The sequence below is a fragment of the Cyrtonyx montezumae genome, unplaced genomic scaffold (genome assembly GCF_038088225.1).
Source record: "Cyrtonyx montezumae isolate F1298 unplaced genomic scaffold, pur_monq_1.0 scaffold_3, whole genome shotgun sequence".
In the NCBI taxonomy this organism is placed as follows: Eukaryota; Metazoa; Chordata; class Aves; order Galliformes; family Odontophoridae; genus Cyrtonyx; species Cyrtonyx montezumae.
Window position 1 is genome coordinate 34,278,326 of NW_027072034.1, and position 27,255 is coordinate 34,305,580.

At 44.4% G+C, this 27,255-nt stretch overlaps 1 protein-coding gene and 1 long non-coding RNA gene across 5 annotated transcripts in view; one reads left to right on the top strand and one right to left on the bottom strand.

The window, feature by feature from the left end:
* Positions 1-307: 307 nt before the first annotated feature.
* Positions 308-1,260, bottom strand: LOC136051764 (uncharacterized). The gene is made up of 3 exons (XR_010622495.1): positions 1,020-1,260; positions 825-896; positions 308-370 (listed from the first exon to the last, which is right to left on the bottom strand). It is a non-coding gene; the product is annotated as an uncharacterized LOC136051764 (long non-coding RNA).
* A 1,387-nt stretch (positions 1,261-2,647) lies between these two features.
* Positions 2,648-27,255, top strand: part of CRACDL (CRACD like) — a 60,156-nt gene continuing 35,548 nt past the window's right edge. For 3 of the 4 annotated variants that reach the window (XM_065741162.1, XM_065741164.1, XM_065741166.1), the window contains exon 1: positions 15,290-15,353. The gene's annotated coding sequence lies outside the window, so the exon portion shown is untranslated. Of the gene's footprint in view, positions 2,749-15,289; positions 15,354-27,255 lie in introns of those variants that run through there. The other variant, XM_065741163.1, reaches the window with a different exon arrangement.

A 27,255-nucleotide genomic window follows, 5' to 3' on the forward strand; every position in this document is an offset into this window, starting at 1 on the left:
CAAGATAACAGTACTTTACTCTTCAATATAAGTGACCTGGTTTTAATTTGCAGGTCCTGATTCTTCGTTGTTTCGGGGAATCTCACTCAGCCACAGAAGTCAATTCAGCAGTCACCAGTGTTGAGGGGACAACTTGAAATAATAGAGACAGCAGGATCAGACATAATGACATTATTCATTTCCTTATTATGCAGTTACTAAAATGTATATTGTTCACTACTCCCAGATGAGAGAAGGTGAAAATCTCATCATCCCAGAAGATGAGAAAAAGTCATTTGTTGTTTTGCAGTCACCTTACTGTACTGTTTTTTTTAGAAGCTGGTTGCTAAGAGGCTTGAGAAATGTGATCTTAGTCTATAAAATAAATAACCTATAACATAAAAGATGAGAAGGAGAGGTTAGATGAATGTGAAAAAGATAGAATTGAGCTCTTCTTGGGAGTGGATGTGCTGTGCAGAGGGCCTTGTCCTAAGATATAACTCCTTAGTAGCAAGAATGATAATTTTTCTCTATAAGATCATAAAAAAGTCAGTAACTAGGTAACCAAATGTTACAGAAGGTAAAAGATACTTCAGCAATTAAGGTAATATGAGATTAAAAATATCAAGACGTAATAAACTGCTGTTTGACAAGTAATATATTGCCTTTATTACCAGGGTTAGCCTTTGTTTAGAAAGCACTATAAAAACGAGGAATTTGTGTTTCTGCATACTGCAGAGGGATCGTCAGGAGAGGGATGGGACTGAAGGGCATTTTGGCAGTCATAATGGGATATAACATTCCAATGAGTTCTGACAGCAATTACTTGCTGTAAGATTACTCACAGTTAACAAAAATCATTCAGGTGGGGACGTTCAGAAAGCACTGTAGTGGCAAGATCTCTGCAAAGTCAGCAACTGAAAGATAAAAGAGGGAATTGGGAATTGAGCTCACTTAAATTTGTAGCGATCCTGTCTATTTCCTTATCATGTTATTGCTGTGGCTTAATTATAGTATGTTGTTTGTAAATAAATATGCACCCTGAGGTCCTTTAATCAATCAGCGCCACTGCAGGCTGTAGAGCGTGTGATCTTCTCATAAAAGAAGTTGTTTTATTATTAGGTAGTTGGTTTGTTTTTTCTTAATGTATCTTGCACTCTTAGTACTCTCCTCCTGACACACTGGCCCTACACATTCATTTCCAGCAGAGGGAGTATGTGGAATGAAGATGAGTGAATCACACCTGCTGGGGAACTCACACAGGCAGTTACCTAAACACGTGGAAAGATATTTCACAGTTGATTTTAGACGTTGGGCACTTTCCACACAGAAGAAAAACAGCTTGATGAGATGGACTGAAATTACCCACGACTGCACTCGGTTTGACTGTGTTGAAACTTATTCTTGTTTCATGACAAGGGGCAGATGTTCTATTAACAAACTCCTAGGAAACAAAGTTTATAATAATGAAAACATTACGCATAAAACGTGGCCTGTAATGATGTCTCCATCCAATAGATTTTTTTACCTGACTCCCTAGTTAATTGCAATTTAATTTTTTTCTAAGTTCTCCCACATTCGACCTCTATTAAAATCCGTAAAGCAGTTTCCATAGTTAGTAGATGGAGAAGTCCAAGCTTAGTTTTTAAGTGTCATAGCTTGTGCCTTCTCATCTACAACACTGTATTTTCAGTGTTTTTTCAGGTTTTTTTTTTTAAATTTCCTGATGTGAGGGAAGAACAAGCATTTTTATCTTGAATAGAGCCTACACCCAAGCAATTATAGAGTACACAAAGCAAAAACCTTTGTTGTCAGAGCTGCAGTGCAGCCTTGCAGGTGAACAATGTGCTGCTCAGCTTTGCTTTAGACAGTTACGCCTTCCTGCATATAGTATTTTCTAAAATTACCATGGACGGGATAGCTTGCAAGTTTTAAAAATAGTGCTGCTCAACCGAAGTAAAATGGATAACTGAATTTCTCTGCAGTGGCAGCTCTAGAAGTAATGCTGAAATGATATCAGGCTGGATATCAGGAAAAAATTCTCCTTAGAAAGAGCAGTGAGGCAGTGGCACAGGCTGCCCAGGGAGGTGGTGCCGTCACTGTCCCTGGAGGTGTTCAGGAGCGACATGGATGTGGCACTGAGGGTCAGTGGGCACGGTGAGGGTCAGATGCTGGTTGGACTGGATGATCTGGGTCTCTTCCAACCTTAATGATTCTACATCTCATTGCAATGCCAACTTTCCGTGTTCACTTCAGTTCTGCTGCCCACTGCCATACGAAATCAAAGCACGCACCCCAGCATTGCTTATTCCATTGCTTTCACCTCAGACAGCCAAGCCACGCGGTGCACTACCTGTCCTCTGTTAGCAGGCAATCCTCGTGCTTTCTATGCAAAACCACACTCCCCAGACTTAGGGGGGGAAAAGGTGCTTGTGCTGAAACTGAAGCCCAAAAGTCAGAGAGAAAAAAACCGAAACATCCACCCCGAGGAGGGAGGCTCTCCCCACAGGTGCCACTTCTGCCCGTTCTTCCGCCCAGTTCGGACTCGGCCCAGAAGCCGCCGCCCTTCACCTCAGCTCCGCGCCCAACGCCGCCTCCCCCAACGGCGCTGCCGTCCGTGCCTCGCCCTCAGCCCCGGGCGTGGCCGGGCCCGGCGGGGAGGAGCGGGGCGGGCAGCCCGCAGGTACCCGCAGCTCGGTACTCTCCGTCACCTTCCGGGCGCCGCTGTCCTGCCGCCGCCGGGGGGCTGCGTCCTCGCACGGAGCCCAGGTGAGCGAAGGCGGCTTCGCCCGCTCCGGTGCCTTCCGTGAGCGCGCGGAGAAGCGGCGCCACGGGGAGCCCGTGCCCCGGCCGCACCGCCGCCATTTCGGGGCGCGTCGGGGGGCGAAGGCGCCGGGTGCAGCCGCGAGCGCTGCGGGGACGGTTCGCTCGCGAGCGCTTGTGGTGCGGACGGGCTGCTCCGGCCTAGAGGGATTTTGAAGCCACGTGAGTTCTCTTGGGCGCCTGTCGGACGCGAGGGCTGAAGTGCTGCTGGCCGGTTTTCTCGCGGTTGCGTTGGTGGCTTTCCGTTAGCAAACTTGCAGGCGAGCGCCTCGAGTGCTGATTGTCGCTGGTCAGCGTGAAGCCCCGCTGAGATCGGTCTGAGGTGGGAGGGCATCACCCCGCTAAGTTTGCCACACAGTAAGAAACCACAAGTGTTATATTTATCGCTAATCTAAGCACTAATCGTTGGCCTGTTTTCATGCCAGCTACAAATCTGTGTTTTCCCTGTAACTAATTTGACTCTAACCTCCACAGGCTCACGCATGCCGCAGGCTTTGTACACATGCCCAAGGCATAAAAATGCCACCTGGGAGTGCGTGGTGTTGCTGTTACTACATTTGTCTGAAGGGAAATGGTTGTTCCCAGGAGAAGCACACCAGATCTTCCTCAAGTTTTTCCTCTTTCTACTTTTCCACCGTAAATCTGATGTACCGTAATTAGCTCCCGTAAATCCTTCTGCTGGAAGGCATGTTCCCCCATCAGCACTGCGTGTCCTCCTCTATTTGTCATAATTACAACGCTCGTTTGCTTTATCAGTTGCGTGTCATTAGCCTCCAAAAATAGCAGCCATACATCAAAGCCTGTTTGCTGCTGATGTGGGGCTGTATATCATTTCTGTGTTGCAGTAATCCTGTGTTTCTCCCAGCAAGGACACCTGACTGGGGCACCAGCCCTCTTCCACGCAACAGGATACGGATTGGTTTTTATGTAAATTTTAAGTGGGAGTGAGCTCTCATCAGCAGTTTCCATGGGGCAAAGATTACATTACAGAAAGGAAAAATGTAACATTATTACTGGCGCTCGCCTTGGAGCTCTTTAATCATTGAAAGGAGGCAGGCTCAGGACAGGAGTTGGCTGATCATTAAAGGCGAGGGAGCAGGTGTGCTTGGCTCTGCTGCTGATGAGGTAGGGGCTTCCTATGGTTGGAGTGGTGGTAATCGTCTGTCTGCCTTCGCCAGAGTTTATAGGCAGCAGACAGTGCTGTTGCACTGTTTTCATGGCAACTTTGTGAACTTCGCTTTTACTGTTCTTCATTGGTGGTGGTTTCACCCTGATGGCAGCTGAACTCCACTGCAGCCACACTCACTCCCCATCCTCATTGGAAGAGAGGGAGAAAATATGGTGGAAAAGGGCTGAAGAGCTGAGATAAGGATGGGAAGATTGTTCACCAGTTGTCATTGCAGGCAAAACAGACTCACTACAGGGAGAATAGTATAATTTATTGCCTATGGATAAAAGACCAGAGCAGTGAGAACTAAAAACAAGCTAAAACCACCTTCCCTCTATCCACCCTCAGCTGCCTCCTGTCCATGAGCAGCAACTCCTCCAGCCCTCCTGCCCCACTGCTGTCGTTCTCCACAGGCTGCAGCTCCGGCCCAGGCCACTCCTGCAGGGGTGTCACACCTCCTCCAGGTCTCAGCCACTGCTACCCTGTGGGCTCCTCAATGGCTGCTTGGGGAGATCTGCTCCACGCAGTGCCCGTGGGCTGCAGGGGGATGGCCTGCTCCTCCACAGACCTCTCCTGGGCTGCAGGGAGCTGCTACTCCAGCCTGGAGCACCTCCTGCAGGAATGATGATGCTGTGGGCAGGACAGCAAGTGCCTTGTACCTGATCCTGAGCTCCCCAGGGATGTGGGCCCTGCTGGCACCTTAGGCTGTCCTGCCTTGCAAGATGTCAACTGCTCTGTGTTATAACTTATGTGGCTGCTGATTTGGTATCCACAGTCATGGCAGGAGAGTATCAAAGGAGAGAAAAGGAGGAGCTTCGTAATAACAGTCTGGGCAGTGAGCTATTACTGAGGAGCTAAAAATGTGATTAAGTTATGGAAATGTCTCTCAGAAACATTTATTGAAGTAGCAGAGCTACATTTCAGACTCAGCAGGGCTGAACTGAACTCATCAATGCCCAGTAACGGACAAGTTCTCTGTGTCAGTATTTAATGAATGTCCCTGTGCATCCACTGGCTCCAGTCCTGGTTGCACATGTGCAGTTTGGCACCAGCACAGCCGGTACCCAACTGGTGCTCTGCAAGCAGCTCTGCTGCAGGCTGAGATCCTGCCAAGCACCCACTGTGCAGAGTGCAAAGGTGCTGTAGGTAGAGTGAAATAAATATTCAGTTAGAACTGTCCCTTAAGGAAGATGGCGTTACGTGCACCTGGACATTTCTGTGGGCTGCTGTCCATCCTACAGTCAGCAGAACTCCCTCAGGATTGTCCTTGTCCTTCCTATTCCACTGCTGCTCCGTTCATGATGGTGATGGGCTGACAGTTGGAGCTGATGATCTTAGTGATCTTCTCCAACCTTAATGACTCTGTGATTGCTCCACATGATGAGGGCTGGGCTGGGGTCTGCTTGTGTTGCGTGCGTGCCATCATGCAGTCCCTAGCAAAACCTTGCCAATTTGATCAGCAATTTACAGGTAGGTGTTGTGGCCTCTCCCAAAGTGCAGTGCACGGGGTTAGGCTGTATCTGGCTGCTCTGAAATGACATTTAAAAAGGAAGGTTTTACGACACATGTAAAAGGGAATGGTGCCATCAGTGCAGTAATTTTGGGATAATTCGATTTTTGGTGTCTGTAAAGTGTGAGCGCTGGTTGCAAAACGTGGAGTGTAAAATGCCTACATCTGTTTGATGAGTTGCAGCGTGGGGGAATAAGAAACCTTGGCAGTTCAGAAAGAGGCAAATGGGTCTGTCAGCACTTGGGGAAATATGGACAGCAGCTGGGAGAGTAGCATACATGCATTAGTAAACGTTTCTGCCAGACATTATAGTAGGTGTTCTGCAAAAGCAATCAGCAGTGCTGTTTTTCATACTGCTGAGATTTAAGGAATCATTGCCCTGGTTTCCAGGTCTGTGCATCCAGCAGTGCCTGTGACCATACTGTGTGTAGCCACAGCTGGAGCCAGCTGATCTCCTCTCGGCGTTCACAGCTTCCCCACCTGCATCTGTAGGAAACAGATCAACAGCAACGTGCCTGGGTGCCCTTTAGGATGCAGCAGGTTATCAGCATTTGGAAAACATCCTGAAGCAAGCTTCACTGTACTCATTAGAGATGCTTTAAATTCTGTCAGCTTTTGAAATAATGGAAGAGGAAAGTGAAACTGATGGCTCAGGAAATGTTTGCATCAAAACAGATCTAAGAGACACGGTGGGATTTCTTTAGCTATTTGTCAGCATGGCCTAGCAGTGTCCCTGGAAGAGCCTCATAAGGTGTATTTACTTAGGGCGTAGCAGTTTTTAGCCTGTTGATGCTCAAAGAGCGTGTGATAAAACTAGACACAGATTACCTTGGTATTTTTCTCAACAGTTTCCTTGGTATCAGCTGGTTTGGGGCAGACCTTATCAGTCAGCTGAGGGAATACGTGAAGAGAAGAAAACAGACAGAAACCTCTGTGTGTGTGAGATGGTGGGGCCATTTGATGCAACTCTTCAAGTTGATGGAGCTATCACAAAACCAGGATGGAAGTGCTTTAAAAAGATAAGGAAAATAGCCTGACAGGACTCAAGTACAACTCTGTTTTTTATGGATTTCCTTATGGTTTTAGGTACGATGTGCAGGTCTGGATTTCCAAGGGGAAGACACTCTGGAGAGTACACAGTTATTAAAAAGTGCTTCAGCTCTGTGCTGCAAAGCAACAGTCTCTATCAATGGTTTATTGTCTTCTATGGATAAAAATACACTATAGCTCCACTTTTTTTAAACAGCTAAGGAGGTGTTTTTTGTTTTGTTTTGTTTTTTTTTTCTTTGCAAGTCAGTTTGTTTTGAATGACATTGAATTTCCAGCTTTTCAGGGAGATAATATTAAGCAGCGCACTTTGTTTTTCCATCTGCAGCACCTGAAGGCACTGGGCAGAGAGAAGCACTGCGGTTTTGCACCTTTGTGTCTGCAACTGATAAAGTGAGATGGAAGGATTACCCAGTTTGTCTTTCTCAGTCTTATCACAGCAGCTTCAGCAGCTCTGCTGTTTAAAGGAAAATAGAGGAACAAAAGAACAGTTTCACCTTCTAACTCGCTAATACAATGCTATCAGCTGCTGATATTTTTGACTTAGGGGTTTTATGTGATCCACAGTTGATCAGATTTTTTTCTTCCTTCAAATGGAAAACTTTCTAAGAGTGAAGGAAGAAGCTATAAATACAAAATGACATGGAGCTTAAAAGAAGGCCTTAGATGAGTTGATAACAGGGCCTTGCACGCCATGAAAATTAGGAACTCCTGAATTCTACGGTTGTGACATCCTTTCCTTAATATTGGTGTCTGAAAGCTATATGCAAGGCACTGGGGCCTGGGGCAGAAGCGTGGAGACATCAGCACCTGGGTGCTGGCTGTTGAGGAGGAACAGATGCTGTCCGTTCTTCTCACTGCCTCTGCTCACAGCAGGACGAGTGCTGGCTGCTGTAGCTGTGGACGTTCTGACTTGGTGCAGTCATTAATGCATCACTAATGAGCAAGCAGTTTTCTAGCTAGCAGCCTTGCAGAGCAACCAAGTGGCTCGGGTCTCTGCATGTCAGGCTACAGAACGCAGGGATTCTGATTTACATCAGTTTGCCTGCTGCTCTGCAACAAGCAGGCATGCAGTTCTCATCTCACCCAGATCTGCCATTTACTTACTGGTATGTTAGCTGAGAGAACTTACTGTACAGGGAAACATTGAAATCCGAAGAGAACGAATGTGTCTGCTCACTGGTAGTAATCAGTGCACAGAAATAGGGCTCTAGGGAAGTATGAGAGACAGATTAGGTTTCTTTCTGTGTCTGTTGCATCACATTGTGAAGGTGCTGAGTGAGCAGAGTGCTCCAGCATGCCTTCTGTTATTTGGAATAGATTGAGGAAGCTCAAGGTTCACCTCAAAGTCTTTGTCAGAGAATGTCAGAGCTGGCAAAGCTGAGAAGATCTTTGGGGCAGAAATGAGAGAGAACAAGAGATTGTTCCCAGGACTTTCTATTTCACATTTCCTTTGGGGATCAGGTGGAAATAAGGAGAAAACCCTCAAAGGATAAACAATGCCATTTTTTAGAAATATAAATTAGAATCAAAACTGTACAGGGATGATGTGGTCTTCAGAAAAGCTATAGGTGGCAGCATCATAATAGAACAGTTCCCTTTCTGTCTGTGGCTAAACAGAGGCTGTGTCAGGAACAAATGTACAAAAGAGCATGAATGAAAAAGAGCAGATGAGAAACTTGTTGGAGCTGATCACCAGTTAAGCTTGCCAGTTAAAAAGGTCAATCAGTCCTCTAAATCTGCGTGTCCTCAGTTCTGTGAGCTCAAATGAATGTGCAGATGGGCAGAGTTCCCTCCTTCTCTCTGCCTTGTGCAGTCGTTCAGGGCAGCAGCAGCAGCCAGGTTTTGCTAGCACTGACATATCCTCCAGGCATGCGGAAGGAAACACTGTCCTTAGCAGCAGTACTCTTCTGACATCTGGAAAGGGAGCTTTGAAAGAAAGGCAAGTGTGCTTGAGTGAGGAGAATGGTCTGTTGTGAATCCTCATAAGTGGCTCAAGACCATTGACTTTTGGAGAGGGGTGCTTGCGTTTTATGACAGCAGTGCCTGTTTGGCTGCCTTAAATTTGGCTTCCAAAAGCGAAGCCTTTGGAAAAAAAAAAACACTATGGGCTTTGTTACAATAAGAAGAAAAACATTTTTTACTTCAATCCCTTCTGCTTTCTGTTAAGGCTTGTGGGAACAGTGATTTTGGCATATTAACTTGTACCAGTAGATACTATCATTTTCTTCCAGTGTGCTAATTGCTTTATAGCAGAAATGAGGGTTCTTATTTTCACAGCCCAGAGAGGACTGTGAGGCCCTTTGACAAGGCACAGATTCATTTTCTGTCTTGTGCAGATGTATCCTTCCAAAATTACTTAGCCCCAAATTATGTAAGTAATACACAATGTGTGGATGGTAGGTTTCTTGTTTCTCGCAAGCTTGCTTTGTGAGGAGATATTGTCCCATGTACTGCTCTCCAGCATTCACATCACATGTGTACTTACCTCAGAGGATTTTTGATTCAAAATAATGGGAACTACAGCAGACAATACATGCGGAATTTTTATCTTACAGCCTAGCTCCTTTTCACATCTCTCTTTAAGTGACATGAAAGAAGGCAGAAAGGATGCTGCAGCTGACTTGTGAAGTTGGCTTATCTAACTGAACAAACTGATGAAGAGCGTTGTGATTCTTCACTAGTTTAGTTTCTTTAAAAAAAAAGTGAGGTGCTAAATATTTATTGATGTTTTAAATGGGCTGCACAGATGACAGTTCTGCATAACATGCATCTGTGAGAGGATGCTGGTGAAGAAGTAAAGTCACTGAAAATTATTTGTGCTTTCTTTTGTCTCTGCTTCTCTTTTACTTCCTCAGAAGCCCTTTCACAGTCAACTTAATACTTTGCCGATTCTGCCTGTCTCCCATCTGATGCTATCAGGCACTGCTGCAGTTTACTGTTGCAGCTTCTATGGAAGTTCCGCTTATTTGGTCACAGATAGATTTCAAGCCAGATCTCAAAGCAGAATATGCAGATATTACTTATTTAATTGGAAGAAGGAGGAAAAGGCTGTTAGTATTACTTGTAATTGTTGTATTTTTCTTCCTGAAGCCAGCAAAATGCATTAGAGACATTGTATTTGGGTGTCTAGGAATAATAGTCATGTCTCCTTTACAGAAGCTTTTAACATCTCCAGGAAGATGATTCCTATCAGCTGCAACAGGACTGGGGCACTCAACCTTTTGAAGATCTCACTGTACACCTTATTGGTCAGTGATTCCTATTCAATGCAAGAGGTGCTGACTCCCATCTCTATCCTTAAGTGTTTAATATGCCTGAAAACTTGACGCTCCAGAGCTACATCTGAGCACTGAAAAGTCAGAGGACTTCCGTGTTCTGAGCACTGAATGTGCTGTGCCAGTACAGTAGCTCTGGGTAGTATCTGTGTGTGTGTGTTATTTTCACCCTCTTTCCCTACTTCCCTTTCAGGGAGAGGAGGCTGCAGACATGCCCCAGATCTGAATGGTCTGAGGAATGGGACATGGATGATAAACCTGTGCTCCCAACAGGAGCATCCCTGTGGTGGAGCCTGCTTTAGGTCTGGAGTGTGATTGTGATCTCAGATTGCTAAAGCAGTCTTGGCCACGGTCCTGGAGCTAGATGGGCTGGTGTTTTGCAGCTAACACTTGGGATGTGGTCACCCACGTCCAAGGACCGAGAGAGTGGAACAGTCTGGTTTGAAGCCATTGGTACAGCATCATCTTGCAGTCCTGACAGCATTTGCTTTACAAGAGCAGATACAGCCTGAGGCACGCCACACAGAGTACTTGATATGGGCTGGAGTGTATCAGTTGTACCAAACAAAGTGATTTTGTCATTGCCCTGAGAAACACTGTAGATGAGGATTTAGATATACAAATTGGAGGGGAGGGGAAATGACTTTGTTTCAGTGTTGTTTTTTTATAGCAAAGTTCTACTTTCTGTGCCAGGCTGTGATGTATTTTTGTAGTACTGTATGAATGATTTGTGTTTGATCCCACAATGAGAGTGTACGTGCAGGCAGCAGGGCAGGAGAGGTCATTTATATGTTGCTATGAAAGGCAGCGGGAGCAAATACCGAGCTTCCTACTGTCAGGCTGACACTTCTCCTGGCACATCTGAGGCAGAGGTAAGGTCAATGGGCAGCAGGGTGCTGCTGTAAGGGTAGGGCTTCCCAGGAACACATTATTTACCCTGGGAATGCTTTTTGCTGCCTTATTTTTTTCCTCATTAGATTTTAGCCCCTGAGCTAAAGATGATCTCACACAATGCTGCTCCAACAGCTGCTGTAAGCAGAAGACATTCTGGGTTTAACCAGGCTCTAATGATAGATCATAAGAATTTATCAGATTCATATGACAGGATTTGTGGCTTTGAGGTTCATTTCAGGAGCCAGATTGTGCCTTATTTGCTGCTAAGGCGTAATAGAATGGCCCATTGATTTCTCTGCAGCCAGGTCCCCCAAGGGATTTATGCATTCAGGGATTAAAATTGTTCCACGGTTGTCTGATTTGTTTAAAACTTGTGTTGCTCTTAATTGGAGATGGTGACCTCAAAAATAACTGAAGCTTTCCATTATCCTTATCTGGATGAAAAGTTGTACAAATAAATAATATTCTAGCTTTTGAACTGTTTTACACCTCCAGTTTTATATATCCCTTGTTTCTGTATGTCTTGAGTCAAAACATGAGTTGAAGCATCTGCCTGATGAATCTGTGGAAGGAAGCCAAGAATTATTTTAACCAATGTTTAACTAGTGAAAAGTGAATAACCATGCAGCTCTTGTGGGGCTTACACAGGGTGTGGGTCATTTTCAATGTCAGCTCCAATCTGTCTTATATGTAGAAGGGCATATAGCGTGAATGAATTGACACTGTCTCCTCGTGTCGTATTTCTCAGAAAAAGCTGATTAATGTTGAGAAATCATGGCACGTATTGCAATCAGCTGAGAAGGGTAAGGGCACGTAGAAAATCTGATCTCTTTGCTGGACAGAACTTCACAGATGCCCTCTTTCCCCATCTGCATGTCTGATGGAGTGCAGTGTAGGGTTCTGCGATAATAATGTGTCTGGTGTGCAGGGCTGGCTCCTGACTCTGGAGGCCAGAGCATGAGAGGGGACCTGCTAGCACAGCTCCTGAGAATGCTGGGTCTCATTGGTGGGCTGCAGAGTGGTCTTCTTCCTGTGGCCTCATGGTTGTTGCTCGTGAGATTCTTTGGATGGGTTTGCCATTATGAATTCTTGCTGTAGAGAGGAATCAACAAAATTCGGTGTAAAGCAGATCTGCTGCTTCACTTTTGCCCATGCATTTGAGAATGTGGAGTAATGTGCATAAATAAACCACGCTTGGGGAATTCAGAACGAGGAACTGCTGCAAGATCAGAAAATTATACCCTTTGAGATGGTTACCGTCTCTTGCACACTTCTGCACTGTTTGCCTAAGCATGGGGTTTTCTATTAGGCCTCTGCTGAAGTACTTTAAAGAAATGAATTGTGCTGTAGAGAAGAGAGGTGGTTTCCACAACCTTTCTCATGGAGTAGTAGAAGTTGGTATTCTGGCCCTGCTGCCAGATGACTCTGGGAGCAAATAAAGCTGTACATTTGGTCGTGTACACAAAGGGCTTCCAGTCAATTTTCTTCAAACCTTCCAGAAATGTTCTTGCAGTGAGCCAGATGTACCAAGCTTATTAGTCAAAGCAAAATGAATAAAGGGGCTTACTGACAATTGGACCATAACCTTTAAGTCTAATGCTGTAATTTTTATTCATGCTGCTTCAACTGTCTGGTATAATAACAAGCCTAGCTGTGCTGCACGCTTGTTCTGAATGAAAGCCACCAACTTTAGCACAATCACAGCACTACTTTGGGTTACAACAGAAGGCCATGAGTACAGATACATGCATCTTAGTGTGAATCTTCATGTCAGATTCATGGGGACTTCGGACCTGGGCGGTGGTGTTCAGCCTTCAGTTCTGTTGCTGAAAGGTTGTTGGCAGCGGAGCTGAGGCCTCAAAGCCTGGAGAGAAGCTTCTGCTGGGGGCTTCCCACCTCCCATCTCCACAAAAAGAACTGCAAATTCTAATGAAAAGTATTTCATTGGTTTTCCAACCACACCTACCCCTGCTTACAGGAGTAAATTTTGTCAGCTCTATGTCTACAATGTAAAGCCTCATTTCCTGTTAGCTTTTCTTACCTGATTAGCTGTTGTTCTATTAGCCCATATTTATGAAAGGTGATGCAAAATCCAAGTGACCAACATATAGATTAGACAGTTTTTGTCATAATATTTATAAATGATTGCATATAATTTTGTTTTCTCTATCCACCCTTTAGGAGTGAATTAGGCTGGAATCTACAAAAGCACTTGGTATCATCTTGACTGTTTGCTTTGGTATCAAATTTGGACTACAGCTGAGAGTGCCTATCAGCTCAACCCAAGAGTTTGCAGTGGTGTCATTACAATACATTATATTCCACAGTGAGTCAGTACAGCCATCTAGAGACAATGTCTGCTTTAATAGTAAGGTAAGGTAGCAGGTAGGATAGGAACATGAAAAATTTCCACTCACTTTAAAGATTCTTCATTAAGACGAGCTTCAAATTGTAACTAGACTTCTTGGTATTTAAACTTTTTGCTTAGGAATAACAGGTACCAGCAGAAAGCACTTCAGATCTTAATTGTAATTAATTGTGTTGTATGGAGATGGTCCAATAGTGTGTTGCGTATTAAATCAGAATACTCTGGCTGCCTTGTGCAAACTGCTTGAAAAGTGCACTATTTACTTTGCTGAGTCAAAGCTTGAATCAGTGTGCCAGAATCAGGGTTCACTGTGAAGCCATAACCTGCCTCTGGCGTGTGGAGTCGGCTTCGCTGAGGTTAGGAGGAGCTGAGTGTAATGGAGGAAATTAATACAGCCATTGTGATGATCTCAACTGTAATAAGATATCAGTGAAAACTGTGGCTTTGCAGTGAAAGCCAGAATGGAAGTTAATCGAGACATGAAGACATTGTGTGCTGCGTAAATCAGTGCTGATTTCATATAGCTGTAAAAGTGAGGTTGTAAATGGTTCACATTCAGCTGTCAATTTCAAGGCTTTCAGAACCAAGGGAACAAACTACTTTTTCCTAGGCTTAAATGTCATTGAAGAAATAAAAACTACGCAAGTCCCATTTTCTTAAAGGCACTGTAGAATTTAAAGATTAGTTCCAGATTAGCAAACTGTTTTGTTCTCCTGTGTGATTTTCCAGTCATTTGGTAAAAAGACCATGCCCACCTTATTTTAGGTCAGACTATTAAAAAATGCATCCTGCAGATAGTGTTAGAATGGAAGATATATTCAAAAAGGAGAAGGAGCTTTTCTGCTTCTATTTTGGTGTGTTTGGATGTATTGAGGGTTTGCCTCTGTTTCTTCTCCCTCCACTTTCCTTCCTGATGCCACTGTTCCTTGCCTTCAGCAGAGGCCAGGGAGAGCCTGCACCAGGAGCGAGCCAGTCTAAAGCAGGAGAACAAGGAAAGGAGATTGTTGACAAGAATCTTATTTGCTCTCATTTTTCATCCTGCTTCTTCAGAGGGCATGTGCAGCAATAGCGCAGACAGTGACCATTTCTTTCATCCTGGCTGGCAGCTCAGCACACAGGTAGCCAGCTGCCAGCCCACTCTGTGTCAGCTGCAGCACTGGCTCTTGCTGTGATGCCAGCTGGAAGGAAATGGAGGGAAACGTTGCTTCTGCCCAGCTCCTTTAAGGTGTGCAGCAGGAGAAGGAACTCAAGGAGGTGTCCTGGATGGCTGGAGCAGAGCAGCTGGCAGATGCAACTGGTATTGCTGTGCATGATAAGGAGATGCCAGTCATTTCATCACTTGCACAGTAATAGCTTGTTCTTTAACTGGACGTTGTCCTTAGCCAGTGAAAGAACCTTGATGAGTAATTATAACTTAGTAAAGATTGAGGTTAGACAATCTTGAGCGGATGCAATTGCCTCATCATAAATGTATTCAGAATGTACTTATATACACAAAGGGAAATGAGCCATAGTGGTACTTCGTACCTAACTACTCTGTACTGATAGCTGCATAGCAAACCATTGTTCCTTTTCTTAGCTTGCACGCCCCAACCAGCAGGCATCTGGCTTGTGTACTGTACTGTACTGTACTGTGTGCATTATAATGGGTTATCTGTTGTGTGACTGGGTGTGTTTGCATCAGCTTCAGCCGAGGTGGAACAGTAGCTGTGGGCATGCAGAGACATGGACCGCAGTGCAGGCTTGCCTTGCCCTCTGGGGACTGAAGGAGTTGATGAATCCACATTTTTCTTTTTCTGCATTTCTTTTGTTACTCTGGGGTGGGCATGGCCCCAACCTAAATAATCTCACTATATAATGTGAAAGCTATTTAGCCCTAAATGAAAAGGAGAAAGAAATAAAGCTCCTTTGTTCCCCCATCTAGCCTCTCCTTTCCCCAGGAGATCCTCTTGTGGTTTCCATGGATATGCAGACTGGTGGTGCGGTCCTGTCCTTTATTCAGTGCACCTATTAACATCTGTACCAGTGCAGCTCTCAAACACGTGCCTAGCTTGTGCTATCTCTGGTGCTGTTTTATGCTTTCCTGTGACACGTTATTTTTGGCTGCTTGTTCCACCTTCTTGAAGCAGATGTAGCATTTCATAATTTGTCACTGAATTTTCAGGCTTTCATTCATGATGATGACAACCAGAAATCAGATTGTCATGAGCCACCAATGTGAAGTACAGAAAGCAGCTTGAGAATTTCAAGAAATCTGTTTCTCAGCACCACTCCCTTGAACACAAGGTACGTGAAGCGTCAGGTTGCATTAAGAGCTGGAGCAGGTGGTGCAGTGCAAATACAGTTCAATAGTGAAGGAATTTGCATTGGAAAATAATTTGTGCATCTTATTCTTCAGCTGTGCTCTCTGATTGTGCTTGTTTTGACACTTGCTGAGTAATTAGCAAATCTTCCTTTTGGTTTCAAGGAGCACTGGGCACCAAGCCAGTGAGGTAGGCTTGTTGTTTCATAACTGAGGTTGGAAGCCCTAGTAGAGTTAAAATTACCAGCTCTGTAGTGTCATCTCTTACTGAATGCAAAGAGATCTAGGCTCTGCAGACCTTACGCTTCAGTATGCGATGCAAAGCTGAGGGCCAGTAGGCTGTTTGGATGTCATCTGTATCATCAAAATAACACAGGAGAAACAGCAAAGGACAAGTATGATTGCAAATTAAAGCAGACAGTGAAACATTGAACTAGGAGCTCTCAAGCTTTCGTTCACTTAGACTATTGGGATAAACAGTTGGTCTTCAAGAGTGAAATGAATATTTTTGTTATGAAATGAGTGCTTTGGCTCTCCTAAAATACCTTTTGGAGAGAGCGACAGTAATAACAGGAGGATTAGAAAATGTCTTTGTGTTTCTTTCATGCATTGCTGTGGCTCGGATTTGTCCGGAGCCATTCAAGATCTTCTCAAGTATGAATAGCACCAAGCTTTTTAGTGCTCTTATTATTTAACTGTATTCTTGTAGCATTCAAAGGACTTGGCCAACACAAGAAGCTGTTGTGTTTGGAAATGGCAAGCAGTCTAGAGAGTCTAAGCTGAAAAATTCTGTGTTTAAATTAACAAAATTGGTAAAACATACACATTCATGGAGCTCAGTACCACCTTGTGTTAGGCATCGACATGGGGTGATGGCAAGACCGCTTGGCACTTTTTCTTTCTTCCTCCCTCAGCTGGGTGCTGTGCATAGTGGGTGCATGGGACACATATCTACATAAATTATTTCCCCTTGTTCTCTCTACCTCCTCTCTAAAAGAGGGAAACAGTTCCTAGAGTCTCTGAAAAATGATGCAGAGGATCTAAGTCATTTTTTTCTGTTCAGCATTTGTTTCTCTTGGAAGTGCACGTCCAATTCTTTGCCATTGGCTGCTGTACAACATGGGAATTTTTCTTTGTACAAGGCCACACAGTGCCAATAGTGGGAGCTACAAATTCTCCTTTCAAGCCACAGCCACTCTTGCCATCCACTTTCTGTCCTTGAGAACTTGTGCTTCACATCACCTCACTACTTGTCTTTCTTGGCTTTGTGCTTTGCTCCCTCTTAGAACTTCGTAACAGCCCTCAAAGGCAAAAATAAATAAATAAATAAATAAATAAAGGAGAAAATTACTATTGGTCAAGTGCAGTCTTGTCCAGGCCTGCCTGTCTGCCTGCAATACTATTTTGGATGCCAAGTCGACAGCAAGAATGAATCAATGTTCTGAGATTGAAAAGCAAGTGTATTGTTTCTCTGTTTGGACCAGCAGATGGCAAATGTAGAGGAAAAATATCCATCTTAGAGCCAGTCTAGGGAACAGACATTAAATAAAGCCATCTGGCAAATGTATCAAGGGGAAGAGGAAGATGAGACCAAGGTCTGCTTTAAATACCTGCTTAAAACCGAGACAAAGTTGCTGGGAATTCACCTAATAGGGAGCAGACTTCAGCTGGATAGAAAGTTGTGTGAAGTGCTGAAAGCTTTGGCAGTGCTGAGAATTTAGATATAAGGCACCAAAATGCCAAACACAGAGCCTAAGCAGCAGCAGCATTTCTGTTTGTGGAACAGCTGTGGTACTCCATGAAGAAGTGTAAATACAGCTCCGTTCACTCCACTGCAGGGCTGAGAAGACCACATCTAGGAATCTGTGTCATAGAAAAGGACTGAGAAGCAGGGAGTAAGCAAGGAGAGCGGCCTGATATGTTCCAAATTCTGAAAGGCATCAATAAAACTGCCTTTGTGCTGCTGCCATCACAGACTGTTACTTTGCCACGTTACTTTTATTCCCAGGGAAGGGAGATGTGTGTGATTTTGCACTTAGGCTATTAAATAAAGTTTCTGAAGAGAAACGCAATTCATTGGAAAAGGAAATGATATTTTACAGAAGTGCCCAGCCTTTCATTTGGAAACTTGCTTTCAGGGAATGTGATTTCAGAGCCCAGAAGTCTAGCAGATGTTATTGCTATTTCTGCTTTACAGGTCAGTGCTTTGGTTTTTTTATAATCTGAGAAGTGCACGCAGCTGCTAGCCTGCCTTTATGGTACAATAATTCAGTACTGCATCTTATTCTGAACTTATACATCTGCTTTATTTTTTTTTTTTTCCTGATGAAATGAGAGGAGTGTGGTTCATCTTGAAAATCCAGGTTCTTCAGTAACTGGCAGTTGTATTGGCAGACCAATTCTTACTATCATTCCTATAAAGAGCGCCAGGGGCATCATTTTACAATTTGTTCATCTTTTTGTCCAGACCTGTGGCATTAAACAGAAAGAACCATACCACCACTTGGACATAAGCTGTAGTAATATGAAAAAAATCAGTATTGTGGTGTCAATTTTTATTGCTTCTGTTGATAATAAGGTTCGTGTATCTGATGATGTAGCAGCTGTGTTTTGTGCATTATCAGTTTCAGACATTTACTGAGGAAATAGGTGCAACTCACTGAAAAAAAAATTCCTTCCAACTTGTCAGTGTCGCTGCTGATCAGTTATTGCATCTGAGAAAGTCTGGTTGTCTTTATTTTCCCTGAGTATCTAATAACCAGACTAACAAAAGACAGTTCATCTGCTCCATGAATAATTCATCGCCCTGTACTTCTTGTGCTAAGTAAATTTGAACCATTTCTCTTGTAAACGTTATTTACAAGACAGCTCTGGACATGTGGAAGTGCATGTCATCCTCTTCTCACTGAGAAGGAAAGTAAGTTTCTTCCTATTAAACGTTGGTTGAGGATTTGCCCTGTGCCTCTGTGGATGGTGCAGGGATTCTACCAGGATGTCAGGGCTGGGGGGAGCAGTGCTGCTGTGAAGCTGGCAGCATCGCTCAGCTGCACTTCATCTGCCTGAACCCGAGCTGCTCAGTCCTGCACTATGGTGTACACCAAGGTGCTCCCCAGGTTGCCTGCAGGTTACCCTACGGCTAGATGTTGCCAAAGAGATTTGGAAAGTGCAGTTTGGCTTTCCATGGTTAAACTTGGGCTGTGTTGAACTGTGTGCTTTGCGTTGCCTTAAGAATGCAAAGCTGAGTAAAGCAAATTTTGAAATGTATTTATCTTGTTAAGAGGTGTGTTTGATGAGTTCAGTACTTTAGCATCCTTCTGTATTCACCAAGGAGATCAAACCTTTCACTGAGCACTTTCCCCTGGAGAAGACAAGTGCCTTGCTGAAGCCAGCCTGCAGGCAAAGTGCAGCAGGTAGGAGGAACAGCTTCCTTCCTCTGACACAGCACATTTGGTCACATCTTCAGCTGGCATAAAATGAAGCCTGTGGAATTACAGTGGCTGAGACAAGAGGGAAAATCTGACTGGCTGTTTTTAACAGTACAGGGGAGCTTATCTGCACCCCATCCAGAGTCATTTTGCTGCTTGCCCATTTGTGCTGTTCAGTCTGGAGGGAGACAACGTGGCCAGCGTGGGCTCACACTTCAGCCAGCTTTTTCAGCAGCATTGTTCTTGTCTGCAGCCTTTTGCTAGCTCTTACACAGAGCTGCTTTACTATTGGCAATTTTTGCTGTCTTATTGCCTGTTATTCTGCTCCGCATACCATTCACCTTTTCCAACCAGTAGAAATGTAAAATTTCCCTTGAGTCTTCTCAGAATTTTAGTTGTGCTTGAAAATAGCTGAAAAATGAATGGCCTTGCAACAGTCAGCAACTTTGCCCATAGTGGCAATGACAAAGCCCTTACCTGAAACACTGCCTTCATCACCAGGTCTCTCCCTTTGCTCTCCACCCATATGGCAGTTTCAAATCTGAAAAACTTGCCCCCTGAAAGGCTTTCTTTTACCCGCTTTCCTTCAAGTTGAGCACTTCTCTGTTTCTTTTGAAATCTTTCATACTTGTATCTTGAAATTTATCTTTGCTTCTATTGACGGAGCATTGGCACAGGCTGCAGAGAGTGGAGTCTTCTTCACTGGAGACGTTCAAGGCCTACCTGTGCAACCTGGGCTAGGGAGCTGCTTTGGCAGGGGGTTGGACTCAATGATCTCTAGAGGTCCCTTCCAACCCCTACAATTCTGTCATTCTGTGACAGCCTTAGTACTGAAAGCTTATATTTGCTGCACCCTTTATTTTGCCAAGTTTTCTCCATTTCCTCTGATTTCTGCTGTTTCACATCACCTTGTTGTGCCACTGAATTTAAAGGCAACTTGGAAGAATTTGTAGGAAAAAAGTGCAGAGAAATCCTCTCCATGTGGTTTGTAGAAAATGAACCTAATAAAAAAAGAAAAGAAGCTAGTGCTATCTGGTATACAGATGTTTCTGTGGGTAGGTTTTCTTCATTGTTCTGCCTTCTGATGATGGTATCTTTAGGATTGCCTTTCGTAAATAAAATCGTTTCAGAACACCTGTACTAGTTAAAATACAGTTTCATTGCTCAGACCCATAATTTCTGGCTTACCCTCAGTACTCTGTTACATGCTCAGCTTTTCCTTAGCAGCAGGCAAGCTTGAGTTTTCAGTTTATTCCTTCCAAATGCTGCTTGGTTATCTGCAATGATTTTTTAATGTGACTCTTTAAAATCTGGATTAATTCAGTTTTGCTGCTGCCTGGGTCGTGACATCCATGAATATGTTTGGAAATGGCCGTGCTTTTGAGATGAGACTAAACACTGAGCTCTTCCTATTTCTGCAAAAAGATGAGAGAAGGGAAGTGAACAAAAAAAACCTGTAATTTTCCTATCAGTGTGATGGGCTTTGGCTCTTGTTTAGAAAGGTATCTGAAGCACCATAATACTCATCTGCTTTTGGGCTGCTGTAATTACTGCAGGAATGGGCCAATTCTCTGGGTAAACACACACTTTTACGAGGGAGAGAGAGCCTTCAAGCATAGCTAAGAGGCCATTGCCTGACCTGTGCTGAGCACAGCTTCGTTGGACCACTGAATGGGGCTGTTCTGGCTGCATCAGGTGGGTCTTTCTGGGGGTACACTACATACATGAAATACTGACATTAGGTGTGCCATTGAGATTGTCTGGCATTTCTGCAAAGGCACTTGTGTGTGTGTTACCCTTCCATTAAATCTTTGTTTTGTTTAAAACAGATGTGTTAGAGCCAGTTGTGGAAAAATTCCTTTTAAGGTCATAGCTGAACTTCTGCAAGTATAACCGGCCGTTCTTCCTCTGCCTGAGACCCATCTTTAAAAGCACTTCTTCCCGTGGGGTCACTGGCTGCTGTGTAGGTTTACCTGTTAGAAACCTTATGGATCTGGGGCTTTAGATCTTGGGAGCCCAAAGGCCAGCTGTAACCTGGGCTGCATCAAGCCCAGCTCCAAGCTGGTGCTGGCACCACTGCAGCAAGGAGGGAGCCACTCTTGTAGGGCAATATACACAAATGTGATGGGAAAGTATTCGGCTGGAATTGGAGAAATTGCTTCTGCAGCAATACCCCTTGTCTTCCTCACTCTCCCTGGTTGTCTCCAGCCATCAGGGGAAGCGCTCAGCATTGCTTCCTCATCCTTGCTGCTCAGAGCACGGATTCAGCAAAAAGCAAACAGGCACTTTTTTCTGATAATCCGTTCTGCGCAAGGCATCTCATGCTGCATCTGAGGACTCATTATTTTCTTTGCCCATAAAGGGTAACTGGGGTCAGCTATTTCCAAACCAAGGGACCTAAAGGTCCTTTAGTTCTTCAGGTCTATTTCAGCTCTTTTTATCTTTTAGAAAATGCATTCTGAGGAGGCCGCAAGCTAAGTAGAGTAATTAATGCACTGACACGGCAGTAACGTGAAATATTTGAAGGGTCAGAAAAGGCAGATTTCTTGTGTCATCTTGACCACTTCTGACATGCTTCTCTTCCATTTTCTCAGTTATGAGTTCATCTGTACAGTATACTTTGTAGCACAGGTGCCTGGGATAACCTTAATTTCTTAGTTTTCTGCATTCATTATTCTGTTGCTGCATTTGTTAACGTTGAGGCCGTGTGCAAACTCCCTCTAATGACAGGAGTTGAGATACCAAGATCTTATTTCTATATTAAAAACTTTCAAGCTTAATTGAGGCAGAAGATAGAAAATATACCCTTGCTGTTTGCACTCGTGCTCCCCATTTTCACAAGTGTCTTTGTGTGGTAGAAGTAGCTCAGCTCCCGTCCCATTGCCCTGTGTGGTGCTGCCCAGCAGTCTCTGCAAACCTGGGAGCAACTTGTCAGCACATCCCTGCCTTTTCAGGAAAGGACCCAGCGAAGCTCCCAGAGCAACATCAGCCTGCGCTAGGAATTCAGGTCAGGATCTCCCTGCTTGTTCCCTAGCAACTGGGGGATACTGGTGCTTTCTCCTGCCACTGACTCATTCTGCACCAGATGCAGGGATTGCTTGGTGAAGGGGCCAGAGCCGTGTTGATCACTCGAGCTTTGGGAAGGCAGAGCAGAGCCCAGTGGTGGGTAACTAACGAGATGTAGCTAGCATTTCCTAAGTTGAATGGAATCTAGGCTGTACAGGAGCCTCTGTGCAAACTTTAGAGCACCTCTGTTGTGTTTGCTACCACTTGGCAAGGTGACAGACCCCACTTGAAGCAACGGTAGCCTTTTGTGTTACGTTGAGTTTGACAAAACAGGAACAGATGCAGGTAAGCAGCTGAAGTTCATGTTTGAGTTGCCTGAAAGCTTGTTTTTGTACAGGTGCAGTGCGTTTCTTGGTTACACAGACGCACAACATTCTGTCGTGCAAGTGTTGACCTGTCTTTGTACTGATTAAAGTTTCAGCAGATGGTACATAAAAAAGTCAAGTGGAAAGATGAACTGTCTTCCCTAGTTCCTTGTGGCATCTGCTTGTAAAGTGCTGCAACCAACCTTTACACTTCTCTGGACGTTTGTAAAATGAGCTAATGAAAAACGTGTCAGTGGTCAAGAGTTATCAGTTGCCACACTTTTGTTGGAACTGGCTCCTCGTAGCACTTTTAGAAATAGAAAGCAGCAATATCTTCTGATTTGCAGAGTCTGGCAAGTGTTTCCTGTGTTTGCTAGCACGGTGGGATTTGTTCCTCATTTCTTTTTCTTTTGTAGATTACAAGAAGAAACCCTTTGACAAATGCAAAAATAGAAGTGAAGTGCCATTCTAAAAGAATTTTTGGACCAATAGAAATACTCCTCTGTGTGCTGTAGGCTCCCTTTTTTACTCATAAACACTGATGATTGTGTGATTTACACCAGGGAATATTTATATTGGGTGCTGGCAAAGGGGTGGCATGAGAGTTTTCTGAAGGACCATTTCTCACAAGAAACACAGTTTTCATACTTTGAAAAATGTGGAAATAAATGTCTCCAGGTGCCTGCAAGCTATTTAACGTGCCTTTTTCAGCAGTCTGTAAACAGTGCGCTCCAGCCCTTCAGCAGTGGGCTTTGGTGTGGCCCCAGTTAACGTGAGCAGAGGCCTGCCAGGTGGCATCAGCCTCAGATCATGTCTTGGGTAGACACACTGTAACATGTCTTGGGTATGACATGAACATGTCTTGGGTAGACACACTGTAAGCACGTTTGCAGATTTATTTGCACAAGAGGCTGTAGTGGGCCATTCTGAAAAGGGATGTGAAAAAAAACCTGAAGGTGTATTTTTAATTATCTCTAATACTTAGTTATTTAGTTTGAGCACTGGCTGTAGGGCACTCAGGACCTGATTTCTTCAGAGAGACTGAGTAACCACAGTTTCAATTGATATTTTCCATGCTTAGTATTCAGAAAAACAATTGCCAGTCTCACATTGCGTACTGATACAGTGGCTGTTTTTCTGATGTGTAAATGTCTGATTTGTATCTCAAGCTTTTTGTCCATGTCATACGTATGGGAAAGCTTATACATGCATCCCTAGGACTAGCTCTGTATGTGCATTCAAGAAGAGAGAGGAAACCCATACCAATGCAGGATCTTTCTGCAGTTCAGGATGTTCTTGATTACAAAAGCATCTCCTAAGTGTGTAACTTCACACTACTGTCTGTTCAGGTGATATAGGATAGAGAGGGGAAATATCTGTTTGAGCTTCACATTTCATTTAATTGTGCCTTTCTCAAGATCAACAATTTTCAGGAGACAACAGCAGAAGCCTTGTCAATCGCTTTGATCTGGCTGCGCAGTAAAGCAACACCCTCAGAGGACAGCGTGGGACCAGAGAAGTTAAGCTACCCAGCACTCCCTGCTTTCTTTTGTTCTCAAAGCCTTGCAGCATCCTCTTAGTAGCAGTCTTCTGTCAGAGGTGGGAAAAGAGCTGTTAGACACCTAATTCCCTGACTCACAACTACTTTTACAATGTCTGTAGGAAAAAAGTTAAAAGGAAGGAGGCCTCTAAGCAAACATGGTCAGATTTTCCTTGAGCTTGAACTAGTGCATTTGCCAGCTGGATGTAAAAGGCTAAATATTTTCCTGCTACACCTACACTGGAGGCCCTCTTGCAGATACATAGATGTCCAGGACTTGGGAGTCCATCCAAGGGAGCACATGGCAGCACTTCACAGTTTAACAAGAATCTGGATTTGGTCTTGTAGCAGCAGCCAGCAGCAGAAGTCTGGGTGCCTGGACATATGGAATAACCTGGTCTGGAAACATTACTGGGACATCAACCTTGCACTAGGCAGTATTTCTTGATAGTAAACATAGGAGATGTGCTGGGCTCTGCAGTAAAGAACAGACCAGAGGTGGAAAGTGAATGTTTTCCTCGCTGATACCCGTCCACCAACCTGTGCAAGGCTTGCTGGCAACTGAAGAACTGAAAGGGGAGATGAACATCTTCTCTAAATACCCCTGGCAAGAGACAAAAGTGCCTCAAACTAAGGATAGCTCTGGCACTACAGTAAATAGCTATAGAGCAGCCATTTAAACAGGGAGTTCTAATCATCAGCTACAAATTTCCAGAATAGAATTTCAGTCAAAGGAATGGGAAAAACCAAATTACTTTCAAAGGAGACTTTAATCAGCCTGTGAAAGGATTACATGAAGTGTTTGCCAGCAACAGCAGGGGACTGAACGCTCAGGAGGTCCCCTCCGAGACTGTGTGCCCAAGTTTTATCCTGACACACCTATGCGGAGATCAAAGATTTCAGTGTACTTAAGCCTGCTGTTGCTCAGGGGACTACTCTGCATGTGAAAACTGAAAGGGACAAGGAAATGAGTGGAGCCCCTGGAGTGGAAGGGGGCTCACAGGCAGAATGTATCTGGTCATTTCACGTCTTGCAGAAGCAGCGTTAAAGAACCTTAGTGGATAAAACAATTGATGACTAATATATATAAATTACTGGATAGGAGAAAGGCTTTGTTGAATGCTTACCTCCCCATCATGGCTGTGCCAACCTTTTGCTCTCTGACTTTGGACCTGCCTAAAGGATCAGTGCTGGGACCGTTCAGAAGTTCTCTGCAGGGAGGTTGTGTGCCTCTCTGCTCCCATTCCTGTGTCAGGAAGAGCACAGTGTGAAGTTAGGTTTTCTGACACACGAATACTAGTGCTTTTTATTTTGTGAATGCTGCAGTATGATCAATTGTGCTCATTTAAGTCAGGCAGAAATCAAGTACTGGACCGTCACGTGTAAGGTGCTGGTGGATGAGAGCTCTTCATGTCATGTTGGATTTCTGCAGCTTACTTATATCTGCTGAATCACAGACAGGAAATGTTTGAATTACTGACAGATATTTCCCAGCTTTAGTTAAGTGCCTGCGCATGTTAAATTAATCATAATAATATTGTCATAGCCGTAAATTAAACTGCATCTCATTGTGCTTTGAGTATTGAAGTGAAACACTCAGGTATTCAGGGAAAGGAGCTTGGACAAACAGGACAAATTCCCAAATTTTTGTTTTGTTTTGCCCATTGTAAACAGCATCTTCAGGTTCCTGTGTGGTCTTTGTTTCTCCCTTGACACGAGTAGGGCAGCAGGGATGGGAATGCAGAGCACCTGCCTGTGAGCATCTGGGTAACTCTAGGTTCTTGTTGTCCTCAGCAGAGAGGCATCTCCTCCCAGTTAGGAGATGTAGATCTGTTCATTTCTCAAGCGTCTTCTTATCTCCATTCCTAGAGGGACATGCAGCCAAGAGCAAATGAGCACACGGGAGCTCTGTGGCAAAGGAATCTTCTAACTCAACAGCAGTGAGAAGAGACTGGTGGCAAATGGGTGATGTGGGAAAAGGGAGATATTTCTCCCAGTGCATTCCCCACCAGTGGTCCCTGGGGTACCCTCCAAGGGTACTTGGGATAGTAATGCTCCCCTGCTGCGCTGCTCTTAGTGCTTTCATTTGTCTGTCCCCTCCCTTCTTGCTTTGTTGCACCCAGAGTGCCCCAGCCTTCTGCTGCCAGCCCAGCTGTAGAGGCCCAATGGCTTCAGAAGTGGTGGGGAAGGAGGGGGAGAAAGGGAGCAAGATAGACAGTGCAGTCACATAGGCTTTGTTTTCTTAGGAAATAAAACCTAAGGAGTGGGAGCATTGTGTACCGATGTTTATCACCTGTCCTCCAGTGCTGAGTTAAGATGAAAGCGCTGTCAGGGCTGCATCCATTTATCTTGCAGATGAGAGAGGACACACAATCAGCGTGACACTGTGACTGGTAGCATATTTTTTCTGCTGCTCTGGATAGATAAGAAACAGGAGCCCTCCTAGTGATTGTGTCCCTGGCTTGTTATAAACGCTGTCGGGGAAGGTTTGTGCTCTTCAGTGCCCTCCTTTCTCATATTTTCTCCAATCTCCTCTACTCATCTTATTCTGCATTTAAAATTTCTGCATGTATTCTTCAGAGTATCCTGAGCTCATGCTTCCTGTCACTTGTCCTGGACAAAGTGGCACGTGCAAGTGCTTTCTATTTCCCCGTGCAAGGACTGGTGCAGGTGGTGTAGGACGCCAGAGACTCGGGTCTGGATTTCCAACAAGGTAGCAGTAAACTCCACCAGGGTATTGACTTCCAAAAGCCAGCAAGTCTGAAGTGGCAGTGGGAGGTGAAACGTGCAGAGTGACTGGCGAGATCTTTTGCTTTCATGGATGTTATTGCTGCAGGGAAGGAGCAAAGGGGAAAATAGAATCTGAGCAGGTTGCACTAATTTCCATTTGCTCATATCTTTGTTTTGAAGCACAGAGCATAGACCTGCAAGGACACAGGGACAGGAGAACTGCAGGAAAATAGCTCCTCTGTTTCAAACACAAAATAACAGACGTGACCTGAATGGATAATAGGAATGAAAAGTTTGCAAGTACATGTAGTGAGAGAATAAATGGTAAAAATTAGGACTCTTCCATTTCTGAAATTCTGATTGTGACTTTTCTTTTAAACTGTGAAGGAGAGTTCTGAGGAAAGATGAAAGGACTCAGCAGTGTTGTTCGCTTTGATGGGGTCAGAAAGCAGCCCTCCAGCCTGCTCACCTAAGAAACAGCTTTGCTTAGGCTTTCTGACTTAAACAGACTCATACCTGGACCCCAAAGGTTGTCACATATTGTTGTGACTGCACATTAAAATCTTGCTCCTTTTTTATCTAAAAGTGGTTTGAAAGTTGCTCAGGGTGCAGGAGAGAGGAGTTGACTATGGTTCTTCTTTTTCCCGTCTCGGCTTAGGAAAATGATTATCGACTTGAAAGCCAAGCAGGACTAAATTAGAAGGAGAGACAAAGAGACTCAATTAGGTCATCTCCAGCTAAAGCCCATCGTGTGTACCTCTTCAGAAAGAGCTTCATGCAGCCAGTTAGCTTTGCATTTGGCCTGCGGGGTTTGGCAAAA